Source organism: Lissotriton helveticus, chromosome 8, assembly GCF_964261635.1.
Source record: "Lissotriton helveticus chromosome 8, aLisHel1.1, whole genome shotgun sequence".
Taxonomy (NCBI): Eukaryota; Metazoa; Chordata; class Amphibia; order Caudata; family Salamandridae; genus Lissotriton; species Lissotriton helveticus.
Genome location: NC_136069.1, coordinates 879,909,301 through 879,925,694, shown reverse-complemented (window position 1 = coordinate 879,925,694; position 16,394 = coordinate 879,909,301).

Genomic DNA, 16,394 nt, shown 5'->3' with positions numbered 1-16,394 from the left:
AGGACTAGCCCATTTTTGGAGCGAGCCGGAATCAATGAGTGTGGGGTCAAGAAAAATTGTCAAAATGTCTTTCTAGTCCTATATAAGCTATGATTCTGTATACATAAAAATCCATGGCCCCTTAACTGAAAACTTTTTAATGGTTAAAGATGTGGCACACTTTGAGTCATTTTTGGATGAAATACAGCCGCCACTAGCTAAAACCTTGTATATAAAATATAGGTATGAAACATTGAGGACTAAAGCTCTTGAGAAAAGTTGGGTGAAGACAAACAGTGATCTCTGCACTCTATGCTCTAACAATGCAAGGGAATATGTCTTACATATATTTTGCCCCAGTTATGCGAAGTCAAGGAAAAAGTGGATAGTGCCGCTATGTCGCATTATTGGTTTGAATTCCTATAAGGAGGCTGGTAGAATTTTAAAAACAGACACCAGTCAAGTAGTTGTGTTTGGCATCAGTAGATTTCTTCTTGCTGTTAATTTTATTAGATTAAAAATGGGTCTTCATTTCTAATCATACTACTTCATGAAGTCCTTTTAAAATTAATACTACTATGATTGTTATATACGCCATAATCAAAGGACGACCGAGTACCCAACTTTATGGTTGAGTATACCAACCACGTATTACTATTTTTTATCATTTCACTGTAATTTTTAATTATCATGCCATGGTGGTTACAAATGTAATCGTTTTTTTAGCTTGTAAATATGTTGACTACTTTTAACTCTATATTTATTAAATGTGTGATGATTTTACTGGCCGTAATACCATGATTCAAATATGATGATGTATACCGGGATGAACTGAACTGAACTGATAATGAAATGCAACTCTGAGTAGACACCCCATATCCCACCTGTGTCTTGATTACTATAAAATTGTATTTTAATGATGTCATCAGTGATGTCACTGACCATGTCATGAATGATGTAATATGTGACATCATCAGCAGTGGATTGCTGGCGCGTGAGTTATAGTGAGTACAACTAACTATAACGTGGGAATTTCAATGGTTTTGTATGAGTAAATTGTCCAGCTAACTATAACTGATATAAAACCTATGGTTTTTACAATGAATTTGCTAGGTTTTTTAAATGCTAATTCCTAACTATAACGTGTGTAAAACCTATGGTTTTTTTGTGAATTTCAAAGGTTTTTTAAATGCTAATTCCTAACTATAACGTATGTAAAAGCTATGTTTTTTTTTGTTAATTTTGCAAAGTTTTTTAAATGCTAACCCCTACATAAAATATGTGTAAAATTCTTTGTTTTTCATTATGAATTTAAATACAACATCAAAACACTGAAAGTAGTTTTTTCTCCTTTCTTTATTGCCTTCCCTTAGTTCTTTAGATCCTTTAACTCACTCCCCTACTCTTAGTCCCCTTTTTTCAGTTACTCTTCAACTCCTTTTTTGTCACTCACCATACTTCCCTTTTCTCACTCTTTTACTCAGTCCCTTCCTTTCCTCAGTCATTTCAATCACTCATTTATGCACTACACTTTCATTCAAAAAATGAACGACACAGTGTTTAAGAATATAACTCTTTTTAGAAAATTGAATGAGTTCTGAAAAGAACTGGTTTTTTTTCTTTTATTGTTTTATATTTTTTTTCTTCTTTTTTTTAAATTTTGAGATTTTTTTTTTTGAAGAAAATTCAAGAACTGTAACAAGGAAACTGTTCAATTGGAACAAAATAAATGAAAAATAGAAAAAACATTATCTCCTTTCAGAGCATTTATGACTCTCAATCATGCGTTCAATTATATTCAGGCTCTGTTCTCCATGAACAATAATATCAAAACATTTGATGCACCGCATTTGCACATGTCCCAAATATGGCCTAACGTCCATTTCTTCTGTTGCTGGCGATGGAGGTGGAGCTGTAGATGTGGTGGCCACAGCTGGTGGAATCTGCTGGGCCACAGCTCTTGTGGCTGCTTGGGCATATTGCACAGGGTGCACATTTTTCACATGTCTTAACATCGTATGTATAGAAAAAGAGTATTTTTTAAGAGGGTTTCCCCTTGAAAGAACAGTACCACAAAGGGTACACGTTACTTTAGGAGCATTTACCTTTTTTTGATGCTCAGGAAAAGTAAAAAACTTCCAAATAAATGAAGATTTCCCTTTCTTAGCTGGCTGATGATATTCCATGTGGGAGTCAGAAGAAGAAGATGATGTTTCTTGTCTTTCTGCCATCCTGTTCTTTTTTCTGTCTGCAGCTTCACAAAGGGTGCTTCTTCCAAGAGAATAAAGGAAATAGTGAGGGAAATGGGTGGGGTTTTGAAGATTCTAGATCTGTAACTAATATTAACCAATGAAAAATGTTGTTTTTGAGTCACATGACTTGACTTTTTTTTTTTATTCAATTGTGAGGTGCGCGACTGGGTGCGCGCACCCCGCCCGACGTGCGCGACCGGGTGCGCGCACCTCGCAACTTTTTGGGAAAAAAATAAAGGTTTTTTTGGGCCTTGGGGGTCCTTAAAGGACCCCCTGAGAATACCTAGGGGGTCAGGGAGAGTTTACCATGCCTTCTTCTTATGTTTTGAAACTTTTATGTAAATCGAGTTGAACGCCATTTTGAGACGGGGTGCGCGACCGGGTGCGCGCACCCCACTATTTTTCAACAAAAAATAAAAAAAGGTCTTTGGGCCCGTCGAGATTCTTCTGGGACCCCTTGAGAAGGTCTAGGACGTCAGGGTGTCTGTACCTTGCCTCCTTTTTACGTTTTGAAACTTTTATGAAAATTGGGCAAAACGCCATTTTAAAGCGACGTGCGCGACCGGGTGCGCACACCACGTGCGCGCACCCGGTCGGGCACTTCAAGTCATGTGACTCAAAAAGAACACTTTTCATTGGTTCATAGTAGTTTCAGTTCTAGAATCTTCAAAAACCCCACCCATTTCCCTCTTTATCTGTTTCATTCTCGTGGAAGAAGGACCTTCTCCAGCTTCTCAGAGAAATTATTGAAATGGCAGCCAGACAGGAATCATCGTCATCTGATTCTGAAGGACAGTATCAACCTCCTCAACGGCGAGTAAAAGAATCTTTTATCTTGCAATTTTTTACATATCCTCAAGGACTAAAGAAGGCGAATGCACCTCAAGTCACGTGCACAATTTGTGACACGGTCCTTGTGGAAAAGTGCATCAATGAGCATGTGTGCACAAGAAAGAGATATGTTTTTTGTTGTTCCTGTTGAACATTTTTGAAGTTCAGGATTTCAGTTTGCGTTTCAAAAAACCCCCCAAAAATATAAAACTTTGTTAAAAAAAAAATATACTGTGACGAGGGGGACCCGGGACTCAGAGACATGTACCCCCCTAATGTGACCCGAACCCTGTTGCTCTCACCCTTTTTCTCGCAGCACCCGGAACATTGTACGGCAGTCGTGCCCAACCTTCAACCCGAGACTGACTCGACCGAGGAGCATTGTTTCTTTAACTGGGCGGAACTTGATCCGAGTCCCGCCCACGAGCCCGTGGTAAAACCCTGCCATGACCCGACACAGGTGTGTGTATCACCCGGAGGAGTAGGCGGTTGGAAGGACGCGGAATCGAAAGGCGGATTGACGAGACTCTCGGGAGCCGAGGACGGGAGAAGAACCGGAGCCGTATCTGCCACAGAGAGCGGCGTTCCGCCATAGAGGCTGCAGCAGAACTACCACTTCCCTACTATCGCAAACAGATCCTAAGGAGACGTATACTTAAAATAAAACCAGCTTTACCCACAGTACCTGTCTCCGTGAGTCTGTTCCCATCGCCCAGCTCACAAATACAAAATAAGAAAACCAAAAAAAATAGTTCTATTTCTTATGCACTGTGTCATCTTTCTTTTGAATGAATGTGTAGTGTATAAATGGCTAGCTGAAATGAATGACAAAAATGGAGTAAGGGACTGAACAAATGAGTGAGGTAAAGGAAGTATAGTGAGTGAAGAAAGTGAAGTAAAAGAATGACTGAATCAATGAAGCAGATGTACGTTACATGGTGCATCTTTGCAAATCAGCAGCGATGCGCCAAGTAACCTACGACAAGCAAAACCACCCAAGCGCCACTACTGATGTTCCACATTTATAATGTGGCACACCATTGGACAAAAACGGCACAGATGTGTGGCGCATCTGTACCGTAAAGATGTCGCATTGCTAGAGTTGCGTCGCATGCGCGATGCAGCTCCAGCAATGCTCCTGGATGGCCCATTCAACTAATGCTGTGTCAAGCCTTACGCCTGCTTTAATCAGATGCAGGGTTCTGACATAACATTGGCCTAATAGTGATTGAGTGTAGCCACTTTTAGCAGGCATTCCTGCGCAGGAACGCTTCCCTCCTGCACCATAATGCCTCATTAAGGCACAGGGCTTTACAACGTGACACATCTCCCAGATGCGTCACGTTGTAAATAACATGCACCATGGTGCATCTTTTGCACCGCTGCTGTGTCACAAAAGTGACGCAACAGCGGCGCAAAAGATGCGTAAAGGGCTTGTAAATGAGCCCCAAGATGTTTAAAGGTAGGTTAGTGAGTTAAAGGAAATTAAAAATTATGGAAAGAACAGTATGAAAAAGAAAGTAAAGGTGCAGGACTCACAGAAGGCAAGTGAGGATGACTATATGGACAGACAGTAAGGGGCAAAGAGAAATACATAGAGTAGGGTTAGAGGAGTGAAGGTAAAGGAAATGGAAAGATGATGAAGGAAGGGGATTTCAGGATGATAAAAGGGAGGTAAGTTAAAATGAGAATTGGTAAATTAGTGATTAAAAAATTGAATAAGAGAATGAAGGGACTTAGGAAAGCATAGAAAGGGAATGGAACAGAGGGATAGATTTATGTTACCCAATACATCTCTGCAAAATAGTAAAGATGCACCAGGAAAGATGCGATACACAAATTAATCCTTGCACCACTCATGAAGTACATCACATCTAGGGCTGAAAGTTTGCACAGTATTGAAACTCTGTTGCATGCAGGACGCAACTCCAGCACTTTTCCAACTTCCTCTATCTGTAACGTGCTATGTCAACCTTTACATCTGCTTCAACAGATGCATTGTTTTGACACATTAGTGTTGATGAAGTGACTCAGTGAAATCTTGTAGATTTTACTGAATCACTTTTCAAAGGAGTTCTTGTGACAGAATGCTTACCCCTGCGTGGAAATGCCCACATGAAACCTGAGACTGGTTTCATGTGGTGCAGGGTTTTACAACGTGATGCATCTCTCTGCACTATGGCACTTCTTTTGCACTGCCACAGTGTAAGAAAACGTATGCACAGGCAGTATAAAACAGGTGCAATGGGTTTTTTAAATTTGCCCCTGAGGAACTAAATGAGTGTGAGGGACAGTAATGGAAATAGAGAGGGAAAAAAAAGGGGTGAGATACAGACAGGAAGAAAAGTTAGACTGAATTACACACAATAAAAGAAAGAGAAAAAAAAATTCAAAATATGAGTGAGAGAGTTAATGAAAAGGAGGTAGCACAAGGGAATGAGAAAAATAAATTAGGGATCAAGATTGACAAATGAAGTGAGGAAAAGAAAAAGACGGGTACTGAAGAAATTGGAGAAGAAGAAAAGGAATGGGAATGATGCACAGAGAAGAGAACATGTAGTGGGATTAGACAAGTGAGATTCAGTAAAGGGCAGTGATAGTGATGGAAGGGATATGAGAGTGAGGGGAAAAGAGTAATAGAAAAAAACCCAAGACAAACGTAGTGATAGTAGAAGATCGGAAAGACAAGTAAAGGACAGAGACAGAAAAAGGTAGTTAGACAAGGTGAGTGAGGCTCAAAAACAGTATTAATAATGAAAGAAAGACTGTAAAGAAGAAAGAAGGGAAATAATGGGAATAAGTAAAGGAAACTAAAGGAAAGTAAAAACAGTTAAGTAAGGTGAATAAGAGATAGATTTAACAATGACCAAGACACAAAGAGAAGTAAAAGATTGATTAAAAAGTATTTCTGTTTTTCATACTTACTTTAGAAATAGTAACAAACATATAGTAAATTTATTTTAAAAAGATATTATCTGTGGAAGAAAAGAAAAAAGTTAAGTTATAATATACATTTCATTAAAAAAAAGTAGGACTGCAGGAAACAGAAAGTAAAAGAAAAGAAGAGAAAGGGAGACAGAGAAAGGGACAGAATGTGTAGTGTATAAATGAATGACTAAGATGACTGAGTGAAAGAGAGGAAAGGACTGAGGGAATAACTGTGGAAAGGAAAGTATGGTGAAAGAGGAAAGGAGAGTGTGATGAGAAAATGGAAGATGAGAGAAACAATGTGTAAAACAAAAGGACTAAGGGTAGAGGAGTGAGTTAAGAAGAGTGTTAAGGCACTAAGAGAAATAGAGTTAAGAAGAGTGAGTAAGAGAAGGTGAATGGGGTAGAGATAGGGAAGGAATGTAAGGAATGGACAAACGGAAATAGAGTAGGCTAAGGGAACTGAGGTATGGATTGAAGTATAGAGAATGAGGAGAAGTGAAGGAAGCAGAGTAAGAGAACAGGGGTGAGGTTGGGTAAGAGAAGGGGATTGAGATTGAGGAAACAGGGGTGATAGAGGGTGGATAAAGGCGAGTGACCATGAGACAAGGGGAGTGAGAAAGGAAAGAGACAGAGGGAGTGAATGAAACAGTGACAGAAGGGGACTCAGGGAAGGAGCAAAGAAAGGTAAATTACGAAATGTAGGTGAGTTAAAGGGAGTGACCGTGAGAGAAGAGGACTGACAAAGTGAGGAGATGAAGGGAGTTAGGGTAACAGAGAGGGAGTGAGGAAAGTATAGGAAGAAACGGAAATAAAAAACTAATGAAAAGGTATTTTTTATTAGTCGTACTTACCTTATAAATGAAATATCTGTGGAAGAGAATAAACAAAACAGTTATAATAAATATTTATGAATACAAAATACAAAATAAATTGTACAATATGTTATATGATTTATTTTGCTGTTCTCAGAATATATTGATTTTCACTATAAACAGTGAGCTCAATACTACTCATCATATAACAGCGGGAAAAAAAACCACAATCAAAATGATTGTGTTTAAAAAACCCATACAACATTTGATTAGATAGTGTAAATATGAGAAAAAAACATGTCTTAAATGTTTTTCTCTAAATCGCAATTTCTTGTGGAAGTTTGCTACATCTTCAACAATCACAAAGTAATAAAATAATATGACTTATTTTTAAATTCCTCTCAATAAACTTCTGTATAAGTATGTTTTACCAACATTTATCTGAAGTAATCATTTTGTTCTCAGATACTATTCCTCACGGCCAAATAGTATGAGTAAAGTCCTTATTTTGTAAATTACTTAATTATACTCTTAACCATTCCTTTCCCGACCTTTAGAATAAAACGTTCCAACGTGTTCTGTTCCTTTAAACATTACTTAAACCTGTACCTGATACTCTCAATATGCCAAATACAAGTTTCAGTTTTTAAAGTCCATCACCCTCGGTCGCATGATATTTCTGACCAACAGAGTATCTTTTCTTAACAGTAGTAATCTTCCTACGGCAAGTCATTTTACTGAAATTTGGGTTGCAAAAACACCAGATAAGAATTTGGTAAGTCAAAAGGCAAACGTTTTTTAAAAGTCAATTGGCTATCATTACAGTGAGTCCAGCCTGTTGGAGATTCCAAATAAGCTGTGTAATGTCCTGATGTTGTTGAAGGACCATCATGGAAGATAATTGCTACAGTTACACAAGTTCTTCCAGAAATTGATAGTTGAGAAGCCACAACATTTTTAATTGAAGTTGTCAATTTTGTTCCATCAGGTCTGCACCGTTGGAACATTAAAATTACATACTGTCCATATCTTCTGATAAATAATGTTGATAACATTTCTGAGTTACATTGAGAACAGGCCATGTTTTGATGTGCATCTCTAACTAGATTATTGAAAGACACTGCTTTACAGTCTGGTAATGTTAAATATATAAATCTTTCAGTGTGTATATCAGTAAAACTTGAAAATGAACAATTGTCGCAGTTATGTTGCCATTTATAAGATAGGCCAAAAAGACTATCAATATCTACACCTTCATCTTGTAAAACTGTAAGCATATACATAATAAATTCTTGACAATCTTGCTGAATATTCTGAGAAAATTTATTTAGTCCAGTACATATGTCTAAAACATTTTGAAGTTCATAAACATTTCCTTTTTGACTATTATCACTGTTACATTTCTGAAACACAGAATTTAGTGAACAACAAAATGTTTGGTTCCGATTTTGAACAATCTGTTGCTGTTAACAATTTAAGAAAAAAAACAACATTAACCACTACATTTGCATAGCAGTTGACACCAGAACTGTTTTCAAATTTAAATCCAACAATCTCTTCAGTACTAACTTTTTGCTTTTTGCTACCAATCACAGGTTCATTTATTTATTTTCGTTTCTCAACTACTTCAGTACATTTTTCCTCATAACTCCTTTTTCGACCTACCACACACTTTTCAATTAAAGGATATTGAGGTAAACTAGGAGCATATTCTCTTCTTAACCTGTTATACTCTTTCACACAATTTAAATCTGCACTAATCTTTGTCTCATCAATATCAATCAGATACAATCCAGATAAAGTTCTAACACGAGATAAAGCAACATAGGCCATACCCTCTTTGAACACAGTACTTCCAATATTTATCAAAGCACTATCTACACTTAAACCTTGAGATTTATGAATAGTCACCGCATATGCCAAACAAACAGGAAACTGTTTTCGTCTGACATATAAATCTTTTATAAGCAAAAATCGATTTGAACAACGACTGACTTGTTGTACCTCTTCAATTCCATCAAATTTGATTTTTAAAAATTCAATCTCATCTCTATTTGGGTAATTCACAAAACCAACAACATTACCCATTGCTCCATTCACCAAACCTCTTTCCACATGTAAATTTCTTCGTAAAATAATACGACATTTTAAACATACATACAGATTCTTTTCTAAACCAGTAGTTTTAGATATTGATTTCTCTAAAGAATACAATTTTAACTTCAACCTTTCTGACAAAATAATAGTACTTCCTTCATGCTCTATTCTATCTTTAGCTTCCAGTTTCTTAATTTCTTCATTTTCTAACTTCAACATTTTTTCATTGAACATAGAACATTCGTGTAGAGTTGGCATCAGGCATATAACTGATTTATCTTCTGCCTCTTTACTATATATTTTCTCTGCCACATTATTTTCATTTGGAAACAAATTGGAAAGTAATCGTGTTTGTAAAGTTTCTTTGGCATGTTCACTTAGTTTTCCAATTCTTATATCTTGGAGAATATTTCCATATTTAGTATCTTTTGCCTGTCGCATATTTTGAATAAGTTCAGTATATTTGAAATGCGACCATATATTAACATTTCCAATACTTCCCAGGCACTTTCTGGTATCTTCATGTGTCACAGTTTTAAATACAGGTTGTCCTTTTACAGGAGTTAGCTGCAGTAGATCTCCAAAAACTATGACGTGTTTGCCTCCAAATAACACATCATACTCTGTTTTAAGAATCTGTTGCATTCTTAAATGCACAAAGGCAAGCATTAGATTTGATACCATGCTTACCTCATCAATAATGAGAAGTTTCATTTTTTTAAGAATTCTAGAAACTTCACAACAAGCTTCTCCAGATAGCTTGTGGTATTGTAATTTATTTTTATGTTCAACCGGCAGCATCAATAAACGATGTAAAGTAATCCCTTTAATATTGTGTGCTGCCAACACAGTTGGAGCAGTAACAACACAAGAGAGTGATGAGTCCGTTCTTTGCTGTAGATATGTAGCAATTCCTTTAATTAGAAAACTTTTTCCAGTTCCAGCTTCTCCAATCACATATAGTCGGACAGGTTGAAATGACATACATGAGCATTCTTTTTTCTCATGACAAAAACCATGCTCAAATTGCTCTGTCGCTTCATTATATATCTGTTTTTGCTCCAGATTAAGTTGCTTCTCCAATTCTTCTAAGTTTATTACATCCTCTTGAACTTGTTCCATTGCTCTTTCCACCTCATCTATGGCAGTGGCTGCTTCATTTTGGATAATTGGTTGTCCAAGTGGATCTTGACTCAACGATGCAGAACTTTGACTATCTTGAGAACTGTCTCTAGCAATCTCTGCTGCTATTGTTGCTTCTTGCTCTATTTCGTCCTTCAACATTTGCAGATAATTACTAAAAACAGGACATTCTATACTATTTTGAGATGCGTTGAATGAATCTTCATAACTGTCAAAGTCACCAAGTAGTTCCTCTTCTTTACGCCATGGTTTAAAGAGTTGCAAAAGAGCTAAATAGTCAAATTCTCTTTTGTCAGGAGTTTCAGCACTCAGCTTTCAGTGATTAATCAGATATCCTTTTCTTTGTTTTACCAGACATCCTTCACATCCAATCACAGCATAAACACCTTTATCAATATCCTCTGTAATATTCCTTTTAAAAGTGTAGTTTTGTAGTATTTCATACAGACAAATGTTTTCAAGCAGATTACTTCTATTTGGATAGTATGTATCCAACATGTTTGTCTTCAGAATGTCTGTACTGTTTGGTTCTTTATCTGCTAATATTCAATTTCTTGAACAGTTTTCAAAACTCGGGTTCGTGATCTTGCCAGTCCTAAACTCACCCAAATGATTGTTCGAGATTTTGCGTAAAGACTTGCTGATGATAATCAATCACAACATTCATATGCTCCAATTTCTCGATGAGATAACATCTTTAAACTGTAGGTATACAATTTCTTACTTAGGCTCTTTTCATGAGAAATGTCTTCCCACATATCCTTTAGTTCCGTCTTTTCAGATTTGGTGATGTAAGACGTTACATATCGAGCCACAGCAATAGAGTTGTCTGAAACATATTGAATATCCATGTTAGCATTCCACATGGACAAAATGACTGGGTTATAGTCATTTATGTATTTTGACTCTTCGTTTCTTCTTAAATTGTACGTATTTTTTGGTGATTTTCTTGTAACAGTATGTCGCAAAGACGACATAAAATTGTTCACTCTTCCTTTTGGAATTACTGCTCGTGGAAATCCAAAACGACATTTGGTATAGAATTTATCCTTTGATTTGAATTTTCGTCGACAATATTTGCCACAACGATGGCTTTGAAATCGTAACACTTTCCCTCTAAGTCCTTATCAATTGTACTTTTGGGTATATCACATGTTGCATATTCTTCAATGAAAGACAGTACAGTGTCATCTGAGTCTTTTCCAAATTTGGGAGCATCTTTGATCCACAATAGCATATGAATATGAGGAGCACCTCTCGCTTGATACTCTTTTCTCCAAAAGAAATCCAGAACTTCGCCAAGAGGAGGATTTTTTTTGTTTGTAATAAAAGACATCATAGCTTCAAATCTATGATTAAAATATCTGCAAACATTAACTGGATCCAAAGAGCACAGTTCTCCAGGTGTCTTGTACACTATATTTTCCATTTTTGCATTTGCCTCTTGAAGAAATTCAAGTAAATCTTCCCAAGCATACTCAGCACAGCTTAGAGTTAGAAACCATGTAGGTGCTCCTAAGTTTCTTAGCATACATTTCAAATCTCCATGACGACGTTACCAATACTCATTAGTACCACGTTGACATGCCATTAGAAATAATTAGGTGAGAATCCAAAACAGTGTCTTTTTGTTGGACTTTATCCATAAATTCCCTTGCTGAAACATTTTGCAGATGTACTCCACTTTTTAGTATATGGTTTACTGCATAAGAAAGTCCAGATAAGTCACTTTCAGACAGAAGATGAAACAATATGGAATACATTGACGAAATCTCGCATCTTCTGCATATAATCTTGTTGTCCGGTATTCTGATGCAGGAATTTGCATAGGTCGGTCATCCTATCGTGCACCTTGACCTGTTGGAAATAACTGAGGAAAACAAAGAGCTTCCAAGCTCTCTTCCCATACACTAATGGGAGATCCTTCTTCTTTTTTCATCTGAAATAATTCAATAGCATTCTCCATTGCTTCTTTGGAATGCAGAGGATGAACACTGTAATGTTCATAGATTTCTTCACTTCTGGACACATCTACTTTTTCAATTTGTCCAGCAGGCAAATCATTTTCCTCTTCTACATTTATTCCTTCTTCTCCTACATATACATTTTTATAGTATTTATTGTTTTTGACCAAATACAACTTTGCCCTTTTGACTTTTCTAACATCCACTAAATCTTGCCAGATGTTCTTACTCTTTGTAGGCACACCATTAACTAGAATAACTAAAGGTTCCTCTTGTACATTTTTAACACCAATTGTCTCAATGTTTTTTTAAAAAAAAGAGGCAAATATACAACCCTTCCCTTTAATCCTCTCTGTAAATCTGAAGGAGGCAATTTTCCTGTCTTAGGCTCCATACGAACAATAGCCTGAAATGGATGCACACACTGAATCAAAATAGTCTCATAGGTATTTAAATCCTTCAGTTCAGATGGAATACTCACCAACTCAAGATTATTATGTACAGCTCTAGCAGGCATTCTATTATCACTTAATTTATTATAACAATATTTACAAATACGTTGATCACAACCCAAATCAAAACAATTTTCTACCAACAAATAGGTTGCAAAGTTTTTCCACTCACTATTATTTTCCTCTTCACTTTTTAAATATAAATCAACTAACCTGGTTTGATTTTTGTAATGAGTGCGTCGACAACACACACAAGAAAAATTTGGTTTTTCACCTGCAATAACCTTAAATTTTGTTACTTCCTGTTCAAAATTTTCAATATTAAAATTCCGGACATTTTCTACCACATTTCCATCTATTACTGTATCAGTTTCTACACTGTCTTCTTCTGGACCAAAGCAACTAATCTTAATTTCTTCACATATCTTCTTTACATCTAATTCAGATCCATGCAAAAGAGCACTATTTAACTGTTTGAGCTTAAGTGCTGGACTTTTTGCATAATACAACCTTCTCACTAATTTCCTTACTTCGGTATGATGCACTGCTAACATCCTGAAATGGTGAAAAACACTCTGGCATCCTTTTTTATAAAGACAAGCCAGAGAATGCCCTTGCAGAGGCGCATAAGAGGGAGAGTTGCCCCTGTGGAGCGGGGGGTCAATTGAAAGAAAGGGGGTCTGTTGCACTTTACCTGAGGGACGCTGCCTTTGGTTTTTCTGTGCCCGCCAGTCCTGTCTGTCTGCTCGTCTCCCTCCCGCTGCCGCACCAACACGCCTGAGCGGCCGCCGAGCGGAAGGGGACCAGGGCCACAGACCACAAGCCCCAGCCTGCACAGTGGCGGAAGCCGACGACACCCATACTTCCAGCGCCAGGAGGCGCATAAGAGGGAGAGTTTCCCCCGCGTCGCGGGACCGCGCGCGGGTACGCGCCGGGCTAAGCCTGGGCAAAGGGCGGGCCCTCTGTGGCCCTCAGAGGCCGGAGGAGGACGGGACGGGGCCACCCCCCCTGACACTCTAAAACTTTCTCTCCCTGATATTTCGGGAAGGGACAATTTCTTGCGGCTGTGTTATAGCTTAACATCCAACAATGTCTCATAAGGGATTGACCAATAATTCCATCTGTCGGGCAGGCTTGCATTCTGGGTCAAAGGTTCCATGTAGGCTATCTCCGCAAACCGCATTAACAAATGACCTTGTTAAGACCAACATATCCTCCAACCAACCGTCCGACACAACGCATGGCATACCGCTACAACTCTCGCTGTTGGACGAATTAAACTCGATCTGCAAAACGAGGTATGCCACTGTGAATTCCAGAAATGAAACCAAAACTCCCTCCCCTTGCCCCGTTAAAAGAACCAGTTTGTCAACCCCAATCCCTAGCCCTCTGGTGTATCTTCCCCAACCCATTCTCAATACACCAAACACAGTCCTTCCCCAGTCCCCATCTGGAAGGAAGTGGGAGAGGGTCAACCCCACAGGGATCAAATCAAAACAACAAAAACTGTGTTTTAGTTCCCCACTCACTGCTTCGAACCCATTATCAAAATTGGAAGAAAAAATAGACCAAGTGGTATTATCCTTCAATTCAGACCTTTTGTCCCACATTAAAGAACTGGTCAGCTCACTCATTTCACCCTTGCTTGTCAAAATTTCCACCCTAGAGGACAGGTTGTTGGGAATAGAGAAATGTTTAAAGGCAAACCAAATTCATACTGATAATCCTGTTACAAGAATCTGTTCCAATCCACCTGATTCAAGCACTAACAATCCAACTCACCTCCCAGTCCCTACCCTTCCATCCCCTAACCCCCCTAAAGTTAATCCCAAATCCAGCTCCTTACAACATAATGCTACAAGGGTAGAGCCTAACACAACACACATACAGCTACCTCCGGAGGCTGTACCATTTGTGTGTGTTCTTGCAGGAGTCCCAGCGCTTAAACGTGGAAAAAGTGAGCGGGAACTAGACTTACTCAACAAAGCCACGCACTGGTTAACTAAAAACCGGCCCCTGCCCCTAGGTTTGGACGGTACCATCATGTCGGTTAGAAGGGTGGGTTGGCTAGGCCACCTAAAAAAAGATATTGATGGTGATCTTGTCTTAATAAAATTTAAAAGTTGCTTAGTCGTTCCTTACCTGCGAACTGTGTACCCCCGTGAAGGTGTTGGCCCCATATCCGTCTGGGATCTACGAGACTTTTACCCAAGTATGGTCTATGGCGCTCATCCAAAATCAAGGGCAGAGTCAGCACACTGGAAGAGTAGAAATACCAGTGCACTCTATGGCCATAGCTTTTCCACCTTCAATCACTCCGGAACAATGCACACAGGCCATGGGTATAGAAAATAATGAATCCTGCTATGAAACAAAGGAACTAACTCATGTTGCATAGACCAACGCTGTGGTTTTGTCATTCTGTTTTTTGTATGTAACTTTTGTAATGAATGTTTTTAAATGTTTGCTTTTATGATTTTAAACAAAAATCGAATAAAGCTGAATTGAATTGACCTGTTTTTTCTCTCACTCTGCAAGGGTCTAATTCTTGCAACATTTTAACTTTTTGTTTAAGACTTTTCTTAGCATACTTACATAAGAAATTGCGAAAGAAATCAATTGAATCCTGTCGTACACTGCAAATACTACTACAATTCCAAGTGTACACAGGAGCCTTAGGACATCTGCCTAAAACTTTATCAGCTATCACCTCTTCTGTATTTCTAGCCACAATTTTCTCTTTTTCAATAGGACAACCATCCTTTACCTCATATGCTCGACCACTGGTGTCAACTGCATGCAACAAATCATTAGTTTGAAAGTAACTCTCTTCATTAAAAAATGGCTCACAACTTGAACTATGCATCCATTTTCCAGAAAAAACATCACAGAAATTAGTCCGATTAATTACTCTTTTCCATTTACACTTAGCTTTTAAAACTTTGATTCCCTTATTCAGTGTATTTATTCTATTAATTACTAAAACAAAAACTTTTTTTTTTGGCTGAAATGCGCATTCACAATCTCAACTGGAGCCACAGGGGAAACACAGGGAAAAGGCCGTCCCCCACTCATATCATTTTCTACACAGATGGCCTTCCCTTACGACTTCTGTGGTCATTGACCCAAATGAATTCTGCTATTTTTTATAAATACACTACAGGTGCTCATCAACCTTCTAGCTTTGTGTGCTGATCCCAGTCACTGATTTTGGTAATAAAACCAACTGCATGTATGTGCAAGTGTGTGACGCCCTCACTTAATCATACGCCCTCACTCTGCCCTTCTACCTGAAAAAAAGGGGGAGGGGGGTTGACAGTGCCTCACGGGAGCAACACCCAGGGGAGGATCTGGCAGGCAGGTACTCGCCTGGATCCTCACTTATCATCATCAGCTACTGTCAACCATGAAAGTAAAGGGGAATAAAAATTGTGCAGTGAAAACAAAATGTGCAACTACTATTAAGTGACCCTCTGTAGGTATGATAGAACCCCAGGAATTCCAGTTCTATGCTACCTTGACGTTTAAAAAGAACGGAGCTAAACTGTCAACTTTACTTTTATTCTGTGCTGTTTGCTCATTCTATTAAAAACAAAAAACCAACATGTTTCATCACCTATACCTATATTACCGGTGATTTCATCAGGGTTTTGCCGGGTCAGCGTGAATGTTGCACTGCTGGATTCTCCCTTTATTGTACCAGGTGGCCTTTTTTTTAGTGAGCCTACCCGGCCCCTGTAGAAGAATCTGGTGTACACCACAGTGCTATTAGTGTATTCCGATGTCCGCCCGCCGGTCGGATTTCGGTATCGAGCTACGGTCTGGCTTCCGCTCACCCCGCTTCAACAACATTCTCGATATACTTTTTTTTCTTATAAAAAGCAGATTTCCTTTTAGGGATTTTTTCATTTTTCAACAAATTCAAACTACTCT